An 18,113-nucleotide genomic window follows, 5' to 3' on the forward strand; every position below is an offset into this window, starting at 1 on the left:
CTACAAACTCAGCATTTTAAAAATCACACTCATCACCCATGTGTTTTTATGATCTGAACCTAAACGGCCTTTTCATCTCATCTTCAGCTTTCCCACTGGGTTTACTCTTAAGAGCAACACTCAGTCAAAACTTAGTCATGTCAAACCCCTAGTAACGGTATAAAATCTTAATTGTGTTAATAAGTCATCCTCGATTCAAAGCGAAAGAGCAAAATTAACCAGATTGCTCATTAGTCTCCCAGTGAATATTGGAATACTAAGTAGCACTGTATGATATAGAGCCTGTTGCCAGTCCAGCTTGGTTCCTCTCTCCTTTCTCCATCTCTTCCATTAGCTAATACTTGTCAGATTTTTCCATGTGTGGGGTCTAAAAATTAATTCTTTTCCTGCCACCTTCAGAGTTTTTCTAGCTGGGCTCATAACTGAAAAGAAACATTAACAGGAGAAAATCACATTTTAATACATACGCATGGGCAGTTCACATCAGCCTGAAAATTCTAAAGACAAGGAGGCAACACTGGATATAGATGACATTTTTAGACAAAGGAGAAGAGGGTGGGTAAGAGGTATTAGATTTCAGCAGTAAGAATGAGCGATTTCTAGGTAGTTGAGGAACGGGGGATCATGAGTCCGGGGAACAGAAGTTGCAGGCAAGTTCTTGCTACGAGACTCAGAAACAATGGACACACTTGTTATCTAGTTAATAAGCACCGACCTAAACCCTCTTATTTACCATATTTAATTCAAATGAGACTAAGTCTAACATCCTCAGATCTCCTTCCTGAAGCAGATTTTTTGTTTTTCTATCTGAATCTCTTGGGCAGGAAAGGGAGGGGGGTGAAATGTTCTATCTGAGTCTTCTTTCTCAACTACTCAAAGTCAACATCCCAAAAAGGCAGCTTCAGGGCAACAAAACTTTGGTCCCCCTCACCTGCTAGTACACTTCAGTTCCTCTATTCCTGGTCATTTTCCCTGATACTCCACCCACTGTTGGTCCTCCCTGCTTTCTTACTGAATTACTACAGCTGGGTCCTTCCGGGTTCCCTTGCCTTCATTCTGTCCCCCTCCCTCTTACTGCCCCAGTGAATCTCTCACATGCCCTGCCAGGTTAATTTTCCTGCAACATTGCTTGCATTCTGTTTTAGAATCCATCATTTTATTCTTTCGTGAGTCAAGACATGCACTTCATTCTGGAATCTTAAATCCTCAGTGTCCTCACTGCCTCACTTGTTTGTGAAATCATCTCCCTCTGGCTGTAAAGATTCTCTCTGCAGTGGGACCTGCTGCCTCATTGCTCTTTGTCACTCAAGATGTCTCTGCTCTTGCCCTTCTCCAGCTGGAGTTCTTTCTGTTCCAGCGTCTGCTCACCCCTAGAGGCTCGAGGTGCACGTCGCCCATGCTGCTTTCCCCATTCCCTGAACGGTAGCTGTTGGCATTTGTGAGAGGCAGTTTTAGGCGGTGGGAGGAGCACAGTGTCAGTGTCAGTTATGGGATCAAGCTCTTGATCGCTAGACATGTGACTTAGGCAGCTTGTTTCATTTCTCTCAGAGCTGGTTTCCTTGTCATGAAGTCAAATGCATGGTTTAAGTGACTCGTGGGGAAGAAACGCACCATAAACATTAAAGCATTATGCAGCTGTGTCTCATTGTTTCAACTATACATTTTGATCCTTGATTATATATTTTCCTGTTCCATATTCACTTTGTGAATATTTCTCATTTTTTTGTGAGTGCTTTAAGGGTAGATATAAGGCAAAATACCAAAAGAATTCTTATTTACTCATTACTGTTCTTTCTTGTCCTCTTCGGCCCACACCATTGGAAATGTTCAGTAAACACTCATTTGTCAAGAGGCTCTAATGCATGCGAGTATCAGGCTCTATAGTGAGAGTATAGTATTTAGCACAGGGAGTGAGAGAATAACAGGAAGAAAATGAGCTGGCCAGAAAAAAGTAGACTGACTAGGGGACTGACTTGCTTCAATCCCGACTTCGTTTATATGTCCAAAGACAAGCTCAGGATTTAGACCTCCTAGGCACATTCTTTAACCTTTTTAGACATGGTGATAGAGTTGCCTCATTTTCTTAGGAATAACAGTGTTCTTACAGAGAGGCAGGTTCTCAAATGTTTGTTAAATTCACTACTTACATAATTTTCATACCATAATGCGTGCACACACACACAAAATGTTTATACACACATATGCATGTCAATGAATTTGTCAGTGCTGATATTTATTCATAGTTTCCTTTTTCCTTTTAAATTTCATTCTCTTGTGTAGCAGCACTGTGTCTGCTTTGTCTGCAGAGTAGCAGTGATATTCACATTTGCTTTGTGCCTGCGCAGTGTTTGGTGGGGGCACCTGATCATTTGCCGAAGTCATAGGCCGTTTAGGGACTACCTCATTTATCTAGATTGCCCAGAAATTGTCTACAAAAATATTGTGTTGTATATAATGTTAAACTTACTCAAGTCCTGCTTACAATTAGAAATAAAGACTAAAAAAAAAATCATTAAATGAGAATTTATTTTGGTTTTGCCCAGATGTCTTTTAGCCCCCCTCTCACAGGCAGCCCCCTAGGAAGAAAGGACGTGGTCGTGGAATGCAGGGACTGATGATTCTGTTGCCAGGGGAAATGGAGTCCTTGCAGTGGTGCAAGAAGAGCATTTGCAGAGACCCACATGGTAGAATGAGGTCTGGGGGTAAGATTTACGTGGGTGGAAATATAAGGCTGCTCCCCGATTCCCAATGTCTTATCTCCGTTCGTCCCACTGTGAGCAAAATCCAATCTTGTCTTCATCCAGCGCAGTACAAAGGCCAAGGTCCAGAAATTCTGTGCCATTGATTCAGCCCATGGCTGCTCCCATCTGGCTAGCGTAGTCTGTCCCCAGCTGTGCTCTGGCTGGCTCTGTGCGCAGGCCCCTGCTTGGAATGCACAAGGCCGCCAGACCCCAGGCATGACCCGAGGGGCTGTTAGGGCTGCACGGCTGCTCTGGAGAAAGAACCCACGCACTTGTTAGGGGTGGCGGGGTGGGGAAGAGCGCTTTGTTAAGCTTAGGTTATATTATCTCATACTTGGGAAGGACCAGGCACCCTTTCAAACTAACCAGTCAACTTCCCAATCTTTCATGGGCTTCTGATGGGTCCACCACCTACCCAGTCTATATCCTGGGTCTTCTGGGATTCTGCTGAGTCCCTTATCCAATCCAAACCTTTTCCTAGGCTAGTTACCCCCATTATAGTTGTCACCTTAGTTCCTACTGCACATGCCTCATTATAGAAGCACCTCCCCTGGCACCGTCCTGGCTTCTGCTGGGCATGTGACCAGCCGCGGAATTTCTCTGCTGTTTTTGTTCCTCCCCTGTCACCTTCGGGGGATTAGGTCCTGAGGGTGGAGAATGCCCTGGAGAGTGTGTGAAGCTGAATCTTCCTAGTGAAGCAAGCTAGCTTAGTGTTCAGTGCAGCTCCTCAGTCCATCGGGTTCAACAATATCCAATTCCCTTTGCTCCTTCCTTTATTAACATCTAGCTCCCTATGCTAACAATTCTGCCTACTATCCATCTTAGAAAAGTAATATAAATGGTGACAAGTCTTGGTTGATGAGCTATCCTTGGACAATACGAATAATCATTGGGCCCTGGCCAGTGTGGCTCGGTTGGGTGAAGCGTTGTCCTGTAAACTGAAAGGCTGCAGGTTCAGTCACTGGTCGAGGAGCCTGCAAGAGGCAGTCAGTCGATGTTTTCTTCTCACATCGATGTTTCTCTCCCTCTCTCTCTTCCTCCCTTCTACTCTTTCTAAAATCAATGAGCACATCCTCAGGTGAGGTGTTTTTTTTTTTTAAAAATGAATAGTCATTAGATACTTTTATAACTCTTACTATCCTCAAGTCACTGAGTCTTTCTACTCAGTTAAACAATAAATTAATCAAACAGAAAAATTTGTTCCTGTTTTCAGGGAGTTTATAATTTACAATAGAATAAAGGGAGTGATAATGACCCCAGCAAGACAACTAAGAAAAATGGGATTTGCTTATTACCTTTGAGGCAAAAGGTACATTTCTCTAAAGCAAATCACTAAAGATTTCGTTTGTTTTGTTGAAGAATACCTTTGCTAGCGTGCTGATAGCTTACGCCTGCTCTCCATTCACCAGGCTGCCTGGGCGAGTGGTGGCCTTGCAGATGAGCCAGCCTGGCTGTGAGCAGATATTTGCATAGGAGTTTGGGGAAACTGCCAAACAACAAAATGAAGACTATGCTTTTGAAATTCCTCATTTGACTGCTTTTATGAAATTGATGTTTCTAAGGGAATGTGTTTTTTAAATGAAATTTTAATAGCACCTCAGCTAATTCCAAATGTGTTCTTTCATTTTACTTGGCTTTCACAATGGGATCATATTTGGTTTCACTTCCTGGTTTGTCCACACAAGCCTGTTGCTGGGAAATATTTAAATAAAATGTTTATGATAGAAGAATATTGTTTTGCAATGGGTAAAAAGCATTTTGGTTTGATTTAGATAGAGTTCATACAGTAACTTTTATAGAAATAAGATTTCTGATGCTGAAACTTGTAAATCAGTTGCTTAGAGAAAACTCTTTAAAGAAAAAAAGAAACAGTACCCTTTGGCCCTGAATTTAATTAAGTTATCTTTTGGTAAAGTCATCTACAGAACTGTCTGAGTAGGCACCAGTTATGAAACAGATTTGAAATGTTAGCCCATAATTAGAGTAATTTTAACTTGATTTTAAACAGAGGTTTGATTGCATGGTGAGTGACAATGGCTAATGATATTTCCAGACGAAGGACCTGAGATGGTAACTTGTTAATGGTGTATTTAATGTGACCACTAGAATATCTGGCACACTTGTGTATATGTGTGTTTGAAATGACTGCTCTTGTGTGGTATGGCAGTGTGTGAAATACTTGGCTATTCTAAAGGTCATATTTTTACCACGAAGTATCTAATTTTATCAAAGTATTTAGGTACCATCTAATAGCAAAAAACTAAACAAACAAAAAAACCCTAATAAAATCCATTTCTCTTTCAAAAACATCAATTAAGACTCTCTGGAAAAACGTGCTTCCTCAAAATCTAATTGCTTCATCCAGTTACATCATTTTACTGGCTAATCTGATAGTTTAATTTTTTAAGCATAACTATTTTTCTACTTGAAAATTTCTACTTTAGTTTTGAATTTAATTTATGTTTTATTTTACAAAGTGATCTGATATATACCTTAATGTAGAATTAGGCTTCCTGCTCTCATTCTCTAACCCCTTTCCTGATGCTTTCAAATTAATTTCCCTAGTACACAATAATATGCCTTAAATTTTTTTTTCATGATATCCCTGCTCATATACCATCAGTGATACCCTACTGCTTCTTTAATCAAATCTAAATTCCTTTCGGCCCACATAAGAATATTCAGCTATTAATTCTAAAAGTAATATTTTCACTCCAAAACAATAATTTCTCAGGTGCCTGTTGTATGCTAAGGTCTGAGCTATGTCTTGAAAAGTTCTTAGCCTAACATTCCAGACCTTCTTTAATATTTGACCCTAATCTACTTTTGTATCTTCATTATTTCTGTCTCCAAAATACTACTTCATCTACATGTCTCATAACTAACTCCTTAAGTCATCTTGGCTTCCTTCTACCTTCTTCATTTGTTTCTTCATTCCTCCACATTAAAATATTGTTTACACCATTATTAACCCCTTTTCCCTTCACCTCCCACCTATATAAATTCTGTGCATTTTTCTTGGCCCAACTTGTAACTTCTATGCCATAACTATTATTCCTTTAGCATATATTGCCTTAAGACACAACTAAATGATTTATTTGTTTGATCTTTCTAATATTCATGCTTTATTTCACCAAAGCATAAGCTCCTGCTGAGGGTCCTGTCTGAGTTTGACACCTTTGTATCCTCTGTAGAGTCTTGGACAATGCTTTGCCTCTAGCAGAAGCTAACCCATGATTGTTGAGTATACCTAGTGTCAGAGTGGATGCAATATAAGACAGTCTTCTTATACTCTCTCTTGGGAACCACATCTTTGGCCATGGTATACATTGATGGGACCTAGGGTTCTCTTCATTTCTAACTCTATTCAACTAACAGTTACTAAGTTATTGCCTTCCTTGAGTAGATAAGATTTTTCCATAGTAAAAACAGATGGTTTGTCAAATATAAGTAGAAAAATATTATTTCTTGCAGTGGGTAAGGAAAAAAGATACAGAAAAAAAAACACACCATTAGCTGTCTTGGCACAATCTTTCCACCTCTCAAGTTTGGTTGCTAAGAAATATCTATAGATTCATTTGCTATGCACAAAGGAGAAACTTAAATTTGACTAGAGATTATGCATGTTATGCAGCTGAATTTGTCACTATGCCAGACAAAGCCCAACACTGATTTAGAAGTCATGTGTTAAGCTTCTAGATGAGGAATGTGACTTCTGTCTCCTAGGAAGCCATCAAAACTCTAAAATTCCCAGGGAGAACATGGTTTCTCTCTTTTGCTAATAACACCAAGTGAAGCTGCAGGATCCTGCTGAGCTCTGAAGCACAATGTGCAGAAGAACCTACCTGTCACCTTCTTCAGAGTGGGGATTTCTACCTGATTCCTATTAGTTGTTTGTGGGTTCTTTTAGAAGCCTGACCTTACTCTATTACTTCCATGTACCTTGACCTACCTCTAATGAGAGACCTCTAAAAGAGCATGTGGCTGAGCTAAAATGCTCTTTTCCACTGATAGGGCTCAAAGGGAGTCTTTACTTCCTAAAGGATTCAGGGACCTTTGCACATCACATAGAAGTTGGTGAATTGAAGAAAAAGTGATGTAGCTATAATAGGACGGTGTTACGGTGTTTGCTAAAAGCAAGGGAGTCTAATTTTTATTTTGTCTCTTCATTTAATTTATTTTATTAAATATTGGGGGGTGCCATTGGTTAATAAGATTATGTGGATTTCACATGTACCTTTCTGTGATACACGATCTGTATATTCTATGTGTGCCCACCAACCAATGTCAAATCATCCTCCTTCACCATATATTTTTGACCCCTTTACCCTTCACTACTCCTCCCCTGACTCCTTCATTCTGGTAACCACTACACTGTTTGTTGTCTGTGTCTATGAATTTTTGTTTGTTTTTCTTATTTGTTCATTTGTTGCTTTCAGTTTTATATCCCATGTATGAGTGAAATCATATGGTTCTTAACTTTTTCTAACTTACTTCACTTAGCATGATACTGCCAAGGTCTGTCCACATTGTCGCAAATGGCAGTATTGCATCTTTCCTTATGGTTTAGTAGTATTCCGGTACATATGTACCACGTCTTCTTTATTCAGTCATCTATCAAAGACTGCTTCAGTTGTTTTCCTAGTTTGGCCACCACAAATACTGCTGCAATGAACATAGCAGTGCATAATCTTTACACATAAATGTTCTCAGTTTTTTTGGGTAGATATCCAGAAGAGGAGTTGCTAGGTTGTATGGTAAACCTATTCTTTTTTTTTTTTGAGGATCCTCCACACTGTTTTTCGTAGTGGCTGTACCAGTTTACATTCCCAGCAGCAGTGAAGGAGGGTTCCTTTTTCTCCACAACCTCTCCAACACATGTTCATTTAATGTTTAATCACATCTTCTGCTTGCTAAGCCCTAGGCATACAATGATGAGCATGATACGTGTAGAACAGACCTCACAGAGCTTATAGTTTAGTGAGAGAGAGATAATCCTTTAATCAAACTATTACATGAAGGTGTGTGATAAGAGCTATGAAAGCTAGGGACAGGGAACTAAAAGAGTATGTTGTGAAGGGCCTGGTTGGAGTGGTTAGGGAATACATGCCTTGGAAAGTAACTTCTATAAGTCATTGACTCAGGATGGCAATGGCTTAAATGTCTGCCTTCTTTGGGCCTTGAAGGTGAGCTTGACCTCAGTGGACTGCCTGGCACTGTTTCAAATTGCAACTGCTTTGCATGAGAATTAGACCTTGTGGGAAACTGTTCTTTACAGTGACATACTGTGAAGGGTATAATAAGAGAGATGTATTTGGTCTTTGCCCCTGGTTCCTGACATGGAGCTCCTAAAACCCTTGGAATGTCCTCATAGAAGCATCTTTTGTTACTCACAATAAGCCTCTTCTAGCCATCCCTGAGTTTATGCTAGTGAGGTGCCTCTTGGTTGGCATCTGGATAGCTTCAGGATGGCCGCTGGTCTGCAGAGGAACCAGTCATGTGATTTGAGGATTGGAACTTTAAGACTACCCCTGACCTCTGAAAAGGGGAAAGGGGCTGGAGATTTCCAATAACCAATGGCCAGCAATTTAGTCAATCGTGCCTATATAATGCAACTTCCATAAATACCCCTAAAAACAGGGTTGGAGAGCTTCTGGGTTGGTGAACAGATTGAGGAGCCAGGAGGGTGGAGTACTTGGAGGGGGCCTGGAAACTCTACCCACTCTCCCTCACATAATATCTTACCCAGTGCGTCTCTTCCATTTGACCTTTCCTGAGTTGTATTCTTTTCAGTAAAACAGTAATGCTACGTAAAGTGCTGTCCTGAGTTCTGTGAGTTGTTCTATGTCCGAGCAGAGTATAGGATTTAAGGAGGGGGTCATGGGAACCCCTACATTTGTCACCAAGTCATAGAGAAGGGTAGGTAGTCTGGGTACCAGGACTTAAGACTGGTGTCTGAAGTGGGGACAGTCTTGTGGGACTGAACCCTTAAACCTGTGGTGTATGACGCTAACTCATGTCAGAATAGGATCTCACTGTAAGACACCCAATTCACATGAGAGAGAAAATCATGCCAGAGAAAAAGACATTTCACTACGTTTATGCTAAATGTAAACCAGACTTTGTTCTGCTCCAGCAGAGGAGCAAATGGCCAGTGAGTTTGGCCAGCAGCCATTAACCGAGTTGCAAATATGAAGCATTGATTTAACACCAAGGTGAAAGTGGACTTTTTACCTGAAATAATAGATGACATAAGAGCCCATTCTTTCAAAACTGACCTGTTTCTCTTATGGCATTCTTGCCCAATGATTCACTTACCGCATATTCTTTTGGGGGGAAATAGGAGCATGAAGAGATAAGCAGTGTTGGCTGACTGGAATGTTTTTAAAGGTCTTCTCTGGTTTGGGCAAATAGACAGGCTGCACTTCCTGGGCACTGTGAGCCAAAGGTTGCGGGTGTTTTTGTTGTCGTTTGCCTCTTTGTTTTTAAATCCCCAACTGATCGAATGTAAATGGTCTATTATCAGTCCATTATTGCAAGGCTGATTTGGAGAAACTCTTCTGCTCAGGTCGTCCTCCCACAGTGCAGCTCTGTGTTTGGGCCACATAGTCCTACCTGGATCCCTGGGCCTTTTTGCAAAGTTCCTTTTGACTCTGTAGTAGGATTTAAAAGTTAGGAGGTATCAATGACCTTGAAACACTTGCTGTTTTGTTTCTTTGAAACCCAAGTGGGGGTAAATAAAGCTCACTTCATGGGTTGTTTTGTTATAACTTAAGATAATGTTCCAAGGCCGCCCTCTTTTAAAATGACTTTATCAGCAAAAGAATTGTCTCTCTTTGTAAGTTCCCCTTTACATTTTTGTGCCACTTTAATGATTCCAAAATGCTTCCACAATATTTATTTTACCACTGACATCAGCTCTTAGGGCCAGCGTGAGTGTCCCCATTGTAAAGCCGAGGACAGGAGGGCCTGGCCTCGTGAGAGCACCAAGCCCAGGAGGTGGCGGTGGAGGCAGGCCACCAGGTGGGACTCCGGGCCACCGTTTGCCACACTGCAACCCTGGAAACCAGCCCCTACCTCTCAGTCACACCTGAGTGGAGAAGCTGAGGCTTCACGCAATCACCAACAAGGCTCCTAGAGTTAGCAGAAGCGAAAGGTATACAAATAAGTAAAATTGGACAGTTTGCACTTGCCTGAAGCAGCTCAGAACATTTCCAGGGCAATGCGTCAGCAGGAGGAACAACCACTCTGTATTCCCAGAATTGACTGCCACACTAATGACTGCTACTAACCAGGAAGTAGGAGGAAACCTCTGTAAAAATGCCCAGTATCTGGGAACATAGATACCAGTAACATACAGAGCCAGAGCCAGATGCTTTGAAAATCCCTTCCCCTGTAGTCAAAACTGTGTCAGAAGCCATGACATAGGCAGCGTGAGCTGAGGTTAGAGGTGGCCATACTAACTTGGGAGGTTGAGTGTGTGCTCCCAGTGAGCCACATGGTGAAGCACCCTTTCTTCCTATTCCCGCTCTTCTCAAAGGAGTGATGGAGACAGGGATCGTAGAATATGTAATTCAGTCTGCCCAGCCCTTTGGGATCAAACTCTGGCATTCCTGAGCAGGAAATAGCAAGGTTCAATAAAACAACAGGAGAAGCTGGATATCTCTTGAACAAGTTTCTTTGCCAGGCCTCCCCCACCCCTTCCTAAGACATTATTTTGTCTTTATAATAACAAAGAGCAAATCACGGAGCTCTCTGGCTGCAGTGTGGAAGCGGGGCTATGAAGGGCGAGAAGGGGATATTTCAGTTACCCTCCTCAAAGATGGAGCAGGCGCCACCCAAGGCAGTGGTACTTTTGTTGCTGGTGGAAGTGGGGCTCCTTCATGGGATCGTGAGGAAAGCATTTCACAGATCCTCGCACAGGAGACTGTGGAGAGGCAAGATTTATTCAGGTAGGAATAGAAGGCTGCATCTGTGTCCCCTCTCCGCCTGTCTTGCCATGGAAAAGGTCCAGCTGTGTCTTCAGCAAGGCCGAAACAAAGGCCAGTGTCCAGAGTTTCTGTTTCATTGTTAAGGCATTAGCAGTCTCAGTCCCCAGGCAAGTAGCTTAGCACTATTCCTGGCTGTGCTGCTCTACCCCAGGCTCCCACCTGCCGCCTGAGTTTGAAGTCCGTGGTTTGAAGGCCACGGCTGCTGGCTGCATGGCTGCTAGACCCACATGGTTACTTGGAAAGAACACTTGAACAAAGGAGGTGAACGCATGCTCCCTGGAGAGGGAGGAGATGGGAGGGGAGGGGAGGAGAGGGGAGGGGAGGGGAGGAGAGGAGAGGAGAGTGAAGGGGAGGGAACTTCTTGTGCTTTTCAAAATAACCAATCAACTTGCTAAGCCTTCACAGGCTTGTGCCGGGCAGTCCTCCTGACCAGCCGATCCTTTTTTCCAGGTTAGATGACAGGCCTCTATGGTCACCATTTTGGCTCCTATTGCACATGCCCCATAGAAGTACCTCCCCCTTTGCTATTTTAACTTGTACTGCACATGTGCTTATCCCCCCACCTTCCTGCAGGGTCTGGGTGAGTGGACCAGGGAGACTGAAAAGCTGTCCTTCCTCCCTGTGTGGGGGAGGGAGGGTTGTTAATACCCTTTGGGGGGCAATGTTGAGATGCCCTGGAGTGCACGAAACTGTAGCTTCCTGGCTAAACAAGCAGGCTTATGCTCCCCAGTTGATTATGCTCAACAATGTCCAATTCCCTTTGCTTCCCTTTTTTTTCCTTATCAACTAGCTAACTACTTACAGTAGCAGAATCAAAAGTACCCAAGAAGGGGCTAGCTTAAGAACTGACCTGCCTGATTTGAGGGAATGGAGAATAGGAAGACTTTCAGGTTGCATTCCTGAGCTCCTGATATTGCTAACACCGTTCAGCATCATTCAGCTATCAGTCTTGATTAAGAGACCCAAAAAGGGCAGGTTTGGTGTGGATGTGAGCAGAAACGGCAGACTCGGTTGGAAGCATGCCAAGTTTGAGCTGCTTGCGATAGCCAGAAGATGTTGGGAGGTGATTCAGAGGCTTAGGCTTAGGGAGCTGGGCTCACCATGCATTGATAGTTTGGGAATCATCTACACAGATGATCTTTAAGAGTAGAGGATGTTGCCCCAGGAGACATATGCATTTACTGGCCAAGGACTGAATCTGCTGAACCCTATTCCTTAAGGAATGGGTTTATACTCGTAAAAATAGTTTCCAGTTACCTTTTCACTTTCAATTAAAATTAGCGCTTTCATTAATTATATGCTTGATCTGATGACCTTCTTTTCTTTCTACAAACCCACTTTTACTTTCTTTTTAACAAGACCAATTTATTAGTTGCCAGTTGAAGATTATTCAGAGCTCTCTTTCTAGGACAACATACACCATTCTTCTTATAGTTAATGCTTTTCCTGGTGCTGTCACTTTATTCCTTTCAAGGCCTGTCCAATTCTCACCACTCCAGAGGAGTCTTTTCAGGGTAGGTAGCTCATAGCTCCAGCTGCAATTAATCAACTCTTAGGCTATTGGAATGCGGGAAGTGGAAAGTCTATCGATCATCTGGCTCTCTAATAATACAAGTAAGGAAAGTCAGGTCAGGTGAGGTAAGATGACTTGCCAATATTATACTGTCATTTAGATGTAAAGTAGGGAGTAGAAATTGTTCTCAGGACTCTTCGTGGGGGTTGACTGACTTAATAGATTGACTTCTTAATGAAAGAAGATTAACAAGAGGATCAAACACTTTTCAAATTCATCTAAATTTATTCATGATTCTTGTAAACATGTGGGTGCTTTCATGGTTACTTTGAGGGGAAAAAAGATCTTATATGTGCTTACCTAGACAGTTACCAGAATATGTCTGAATGTGTTAACTTCATATATGGCTATCAGTGTAAAAAAAACTATGCCTTTTTTAAACAAATTAGTATGATCATATCTCTCCCACCCAGATCCTTCTAATTCAAAGTAACAAACAAAATTGATAATTAAATATTTAGTATTTATTATAATAACCTATAAATTGTAGACAAAGCAAATTTGACACAGGCAAATTATATTTGGGTGTGCTGAGTATTTTTAGTACACTGAGGCTTGCTATATATTTAATTTGTGTAATCCATTTATGTTCATGTAAAAGCAATCAGAAAGTTTTTCTGTTTTACATGATTATAGACTTTTTGTGTGGTAAAATATATGTAACATAAAATTTACCATTTTAATCATTTTAAATGTACAATTCTGTGGCGTTATATACATTCTCATTATTATGCAACTAGATTATATATATATAGATTCATATATTTAAACATATAGGTTTATATACTTAAACTGTGACCTTTACTTGGGTGACATTGACTATATCTGTCTTGTCTGCAGCACAGATCTTGACTAGGGAGACAGGCATTGCATCGAAAAATGGAGGTTACTTGCAGTTTAATTTTTTTTTTAAGTTGCATCACTCTGTATTATTTTGGCTTCACAATACTTTGTCTTCCCTATGGGCCATATATTAAACACTTATATTTCATAACTGGAATAGTAACGGGAGTCATGTGATATATTGCAATAACTAGCATGGAAATTACTAATTTAGTTGGAGAACCTAATCCCCTCACATCCACTCTAGTTACCCTTTACTGGATAATACTTAAAAACCAACCTTTAAAGGATTAATTTTAGATATAGCTACTACTCTGTTAATAAATTACCATTTTTGAACACTTAACTTGGTACCTGCAAGCTCTGCTAATAAGCATTTGATTTATAGTTACCTCATTTAATTCTTGAAGCAACTTCATTAATATCTATTTTACAGATGAGAAAATTGATACTTAGCTTATCTAAGGTCAAGCAGGTGGTAAGTGGCAGTCACAATTTGATCTTAACCATTGTGCTCTACTCCCTTCCAGGTCTCTCAAATATTCATAAGAACTTGAGGATAAGAACTAGGCTTAACAAAGTAATGTATTGGAAGTAACAACAAATTGAAGTCATGTGATATTTCTTTATTAAATCACTCAGAAAGAAGGTCATATTTCAGTGATCTGGTATTAATTTATTTAAACCACATTTTAATAGAAAGGCAGGAAGAAAAGCCATGTAAAACATTATTCAAGTACAGATTAAACTTCAGTGATTCCTCTTGTCATTGAATTGGTGGGCTAATGTTTCTCTGTAAGAGGTGTGGGCGGGATGCACCCTTGCTCTGGCTATCTATCCTGTCAATCTTAATTACTAAATACAGGCAGGCAGGATGGAGGGAGCACTTGTTTCACTAAATGGAATACTGAGTAATGAACTAGAAAAACTATATAGATCTGATTTTTTTTTTTTTAGATTGTATCATATAGCCTCTCTAAAAGACAGATTGCAGATTTTTTAAAAACAGAGATGTCATATTGTATTTAAAACTCATTTTATATAGCTCATTGGAGAGGCGGTGTAGCAGATGTCTCCTAGGGCTGGTGTGAATTCTGAGTTTGCTTTGTGAGCTTGAAAAAGTTTCTGAGTTTCTTCAGTCCACAGCTTTCCCATCTTCAGAGCTGAGGTCATAACATCTCAGTAGGTACACAGTCAAGCATAGCCTTCCGCTTTCCACCTCCTGCCATCTTTTTCCATTCAACAAATAATTATCGAAAGCATCTGTGTGCGTTAGGTCCAGTCCTATGCGCTGAACTCTGCGAAGAGGTCAAAGTGAGGCAGGAAGGTATCCAACCGGCTCTCTGTGATGCAGTTTATAGAAGTAGAGTAGAACCATCAGCACTTCATTAATGCTGAAGAAGCACGAGGTATAGAGCAACTCCATTTTTAGGGGTAAGCAGGCAGCAGCATTCATTTTAAACATCTTTTGTGCTTAATGGTCAGTTACTACTTGGCAAACATTAAACCTTTGTAATTTATGGCCATAATTTAGCTTAACCTAAACACTAGGCTGGTTTGCCGTGCATGGCAATTTGATTTCTGTCACTGGGCTAAGAATATACCAGATGTAGCCATCTTTACAGTTATCACTATCAGAAGTTATTGGTTTTATTACACTGGAACCATCCAAGGACATGCGGTGTTGTCAGTTTGATTATAGTTCACAGGACTTTGGAATTGCGATACATATTGAGCCCCTACTGTGTGGCAGGCCCTGGGAAAATGAGAAATGTCCTCGCCATCCTAGAACCCCTGGTCCTGGGGGAGGGTGAACAGGGCATGATACACACCATCCTTGCTTAGGTGACAACTTGATAATTCGACTGGTCCCAGCATTATTCCTGTTGTAGTATGCTGTTAACCTATACAAAAGAGGAATTGTAATTTTATAATTTGATAAGATATTAAGGTCATTCAGGAATGCCATGGCATTTACCCAGTAATCCATCACTGATTCTGAATGACTTGCTGTCATTGTGAAGCAGCCAGCCATGCTGCATTTGACAGCAGTACTCTGTTCAGATTTGTCAGATGTCATATTTGGGGGGAAGCTGGCAACTATGAATTTTTCTCCTTTCTTCCTGATGGGCGAAGACTTAGCCCTTAGCCTCTGCTTCTGAGTCTTGTTTCTGTCATAGCGTGATGGAAATGAGTGAGGCTCTGTCCCCACCACTTTGTTTTGCGACCCTTCTAGACCCATCGTGCGAGTGCACTGGTGGTGTTCACAGGCCTCCCCCTCCTCCTTACCCTTGGTTCCTATCTGGGTATTATGCTGATCTGGTGTTTGTTCACTCAGTAATTATTTCCTAATTTTTTTTTTTATAGTGGGGACAGGAACAGGGCTGAGATTTGGGGTCTCTCTTGGTGAACTAATTACTTGTTACCCTGGGCAGGCTAATGATTTGATGGCACTTCAAACTGTTACTCTTTAAATACTTGTTCGTGACATTTTTGAGAGAGGAAAACAAGCACTCTATGAGAGGGAAGAGAGGAAAGAGGCCCTCTGTTCCCCTTTTGCTAGTTCCCAGGATCTTAACTGACCAGAAAAAAAAAGAACAGATTCCTTATCTTTCCTTCCAACCACATTCTGTACAATGCCTGAGAAAAGTTCTGCTAGATGCTATTTTTGTTTAATCTAGTTAAGTTTCCAGAGATGTTTCAACATCCTGTTGATGAATTGATACATGGAAGCCACTGTAATATCCAAGCCCCTCAGTCTAGCACTGGCAAGAGACACTGGGGTAGGTGCCGGGGATAATGCCCCAGTCCTCAAGGAACTTGAAATATGATATACTGTCAAACAGCGTGAGAGGACTATTAGTCCAGTGTTCCAGGAGCAGAGGTGGAAGAGAAGTGGCTTCAGCCTGTGGAGGTCAGGGTGGCTCAGGGAGGTGGTTCTTGGAGGTGATCCCAGATGGGGCAGATGGTAAAGCGAAATGTTCCTTTCAAATTGATGAAATAGGATTCTTAAATTTCACATCACCTAAAGCCTTTCACGTAAGGAATTGCAAAAGCAAGCTGAATAAATATGACATTGCAGCGATTATGGCCATAACTGATGACCTGTGAAATGACATCAAGTGACTATGAGGGGATTCTGAACTTCTTGCTAAATCTTAAATTTTTAAATTGTATTTATCACCCAAGTGGAAGGCCATTGTCAGATTCCAAAATTTTACAGTAGTTCTTTGCTTTACTACAAAGGAGTTTGTTTTGTCAATCTCCATTATTTCTATTGACAAGCAAGGAATAAGAGCATTCAAACTTATCAATTTTCACAGTAAAAACCTTGGGGCCTTTGTTTTTCTCTCAGGAGGCTGATTGCACCTACAGTTCCTTAATGTCTTTTGGGGAACCTTCAGAAAGGAGCTCTTATTTAAGAAAGGAAATTCTAGTGTTTTGCTTGTCTTCCAGATTTGGCGATGACTTTCTGGAATTGACTTTTTAAGTGAAAATACATGTCTTGTGTCCTGCGTATGGGGAGAGAAAATGTTTTTGAGGGAGTAGGTGATGCCAGTTTTCTAACGCTCGTTAGCGTAGCAAACTGGAGAAGCCACTGCCGCTGCCTGGGCAGCGGGGCCTGTCAGAACTCCTAGGCGTCCCAGTCCTATTTTTATCCTGCCTAACATGGACTAGTTTCTCTATTCTAAGGGGCTTTGCCATTTAGTATTTTCACATTCTCATCCTTCCAGCTTGTACTTTTTGTTTGCTGCTAGGGAGGAAGAAGGGCAATAACTTTCTCTATAGTTTCTAAAATTAAGAGTGATTTGGCTTTAGCCTTGGTAAAAAAACTGAACTACATTTTGTTGTGTGTGTGTGTGTGTGTGTGTTTGGTTTTGTTTTGTTTCTTACTTGACAGCAATGGCTGCACTCTGAGATGACAAGTTGTCATTGTGAGAGAGCTTTCATTGAGGTCTACATTTAGGGGTTGGGGGCAAAAATGCTAGAATTTATGTATAAAAAAATGTGTATTTATTCTCACATGCTTAAACTCCAGTCACCCTTAAGGTACTGTCCATTCGATGCAATACACCTACTGAGACATTTTTTTTGCCACTGCTTAGAATAGGTTTTGAACTTGTCAATTTTGATGCCTTTTAGGGCTTCTGTTGTTTATTCCTTTCACCTCTTCCACATTCGCAAAGTCTTTTCCTTTGAGGGCTTTTTTTCATCCTGGGAAACAGAAAAAGTCACTAGGGAGGAGATCTGGTGAATAGGAAGGTTGGGGCACGGGGGTCTTGTCGTTTCTGGTCGAAACAGCTGAATACTCAGAACAGTGTGGGCAGGTGCACTTGTAAATCACCTATTATGAAATGAGCAAATGTTGGAAGAGTTCAAGAAAGGTTCACTGGAGCCCCATGCAGCCTCTCACAACAACAACAACTGGTACACTTACACACATGGGTTCCTAGAACACTCACCTAGTGGGAGAAGCCTGTAGTGCCCGGGGCCAACCCTCCAGAAAATAATTCCAGTTTTTTGAGGTTCCCCCCTCATATATCTTCTCAGCAAAATGTTCCTCTGGTTTAGGTAAACGTTACATAGAAAAAAAGAATGAAACTTGTTGTTAATTAAACATATCAGAAAGCATTCAACACAACTTAATCAAAGAAATGCAAAATAAAACTATTTTTTCATATGGAATTAGTGAAGTTTTTTTTTTAAATGATGATTCCCATGTCTGCTGAGCATTCTGTTCATATATTGTGTATAGGAAAGAAAATTAGCATAACCTTCTTGGGAAACAATTTGATGTTATATATCAAAGCCTTAAAATGTTCATGCTCTTTGACCCATTACTCTCAATTTTGGAAGTCAGTGCAAAGGAAATATGAACAGAGTACAGAGATATTTACAGCATCATTAGTAATAAAAAGGAAAGTCTAACATTCTCTAGCAAAATGGTTTTGTAAACTATGACAT

The 18,113-nt window shown here is 41.0% G+C and overlaps 1 protein-coding gene across 3 annotated transcripts in view; it reads left to right on the forward strand.

Moving 5' to 3' along the window:
* Positions 1 to 18,113, forward strand: part of LRRC8B (leucine rich repeat containing 8 VRAC subunit B) — a 74,910-nt gene that overhangs the window by 23,301 nt on the left and 33,496 nt on the right. The gene's annotated exons all lie outside the window — the stretch shown is intronic.

This window comes from Pteronotus mesoamericanus, unplaced genomic scaffold (assembly GCF_021234165.1).
Source record: "Pteronotus mesoamericanus isolate MK-2021 breed Mesoamerican mustached bat unplaced genomic scaffold, CSHL_Meso_final scaffold_31, whole genome shotgun sequence".
Taxonomy (NCBI): Eukaryota; Metazoa; Chordata; class Mammalia; order Chiroptera; family Mormoopidae; genus Pteronotus; species Pteronotus mesoamericanus.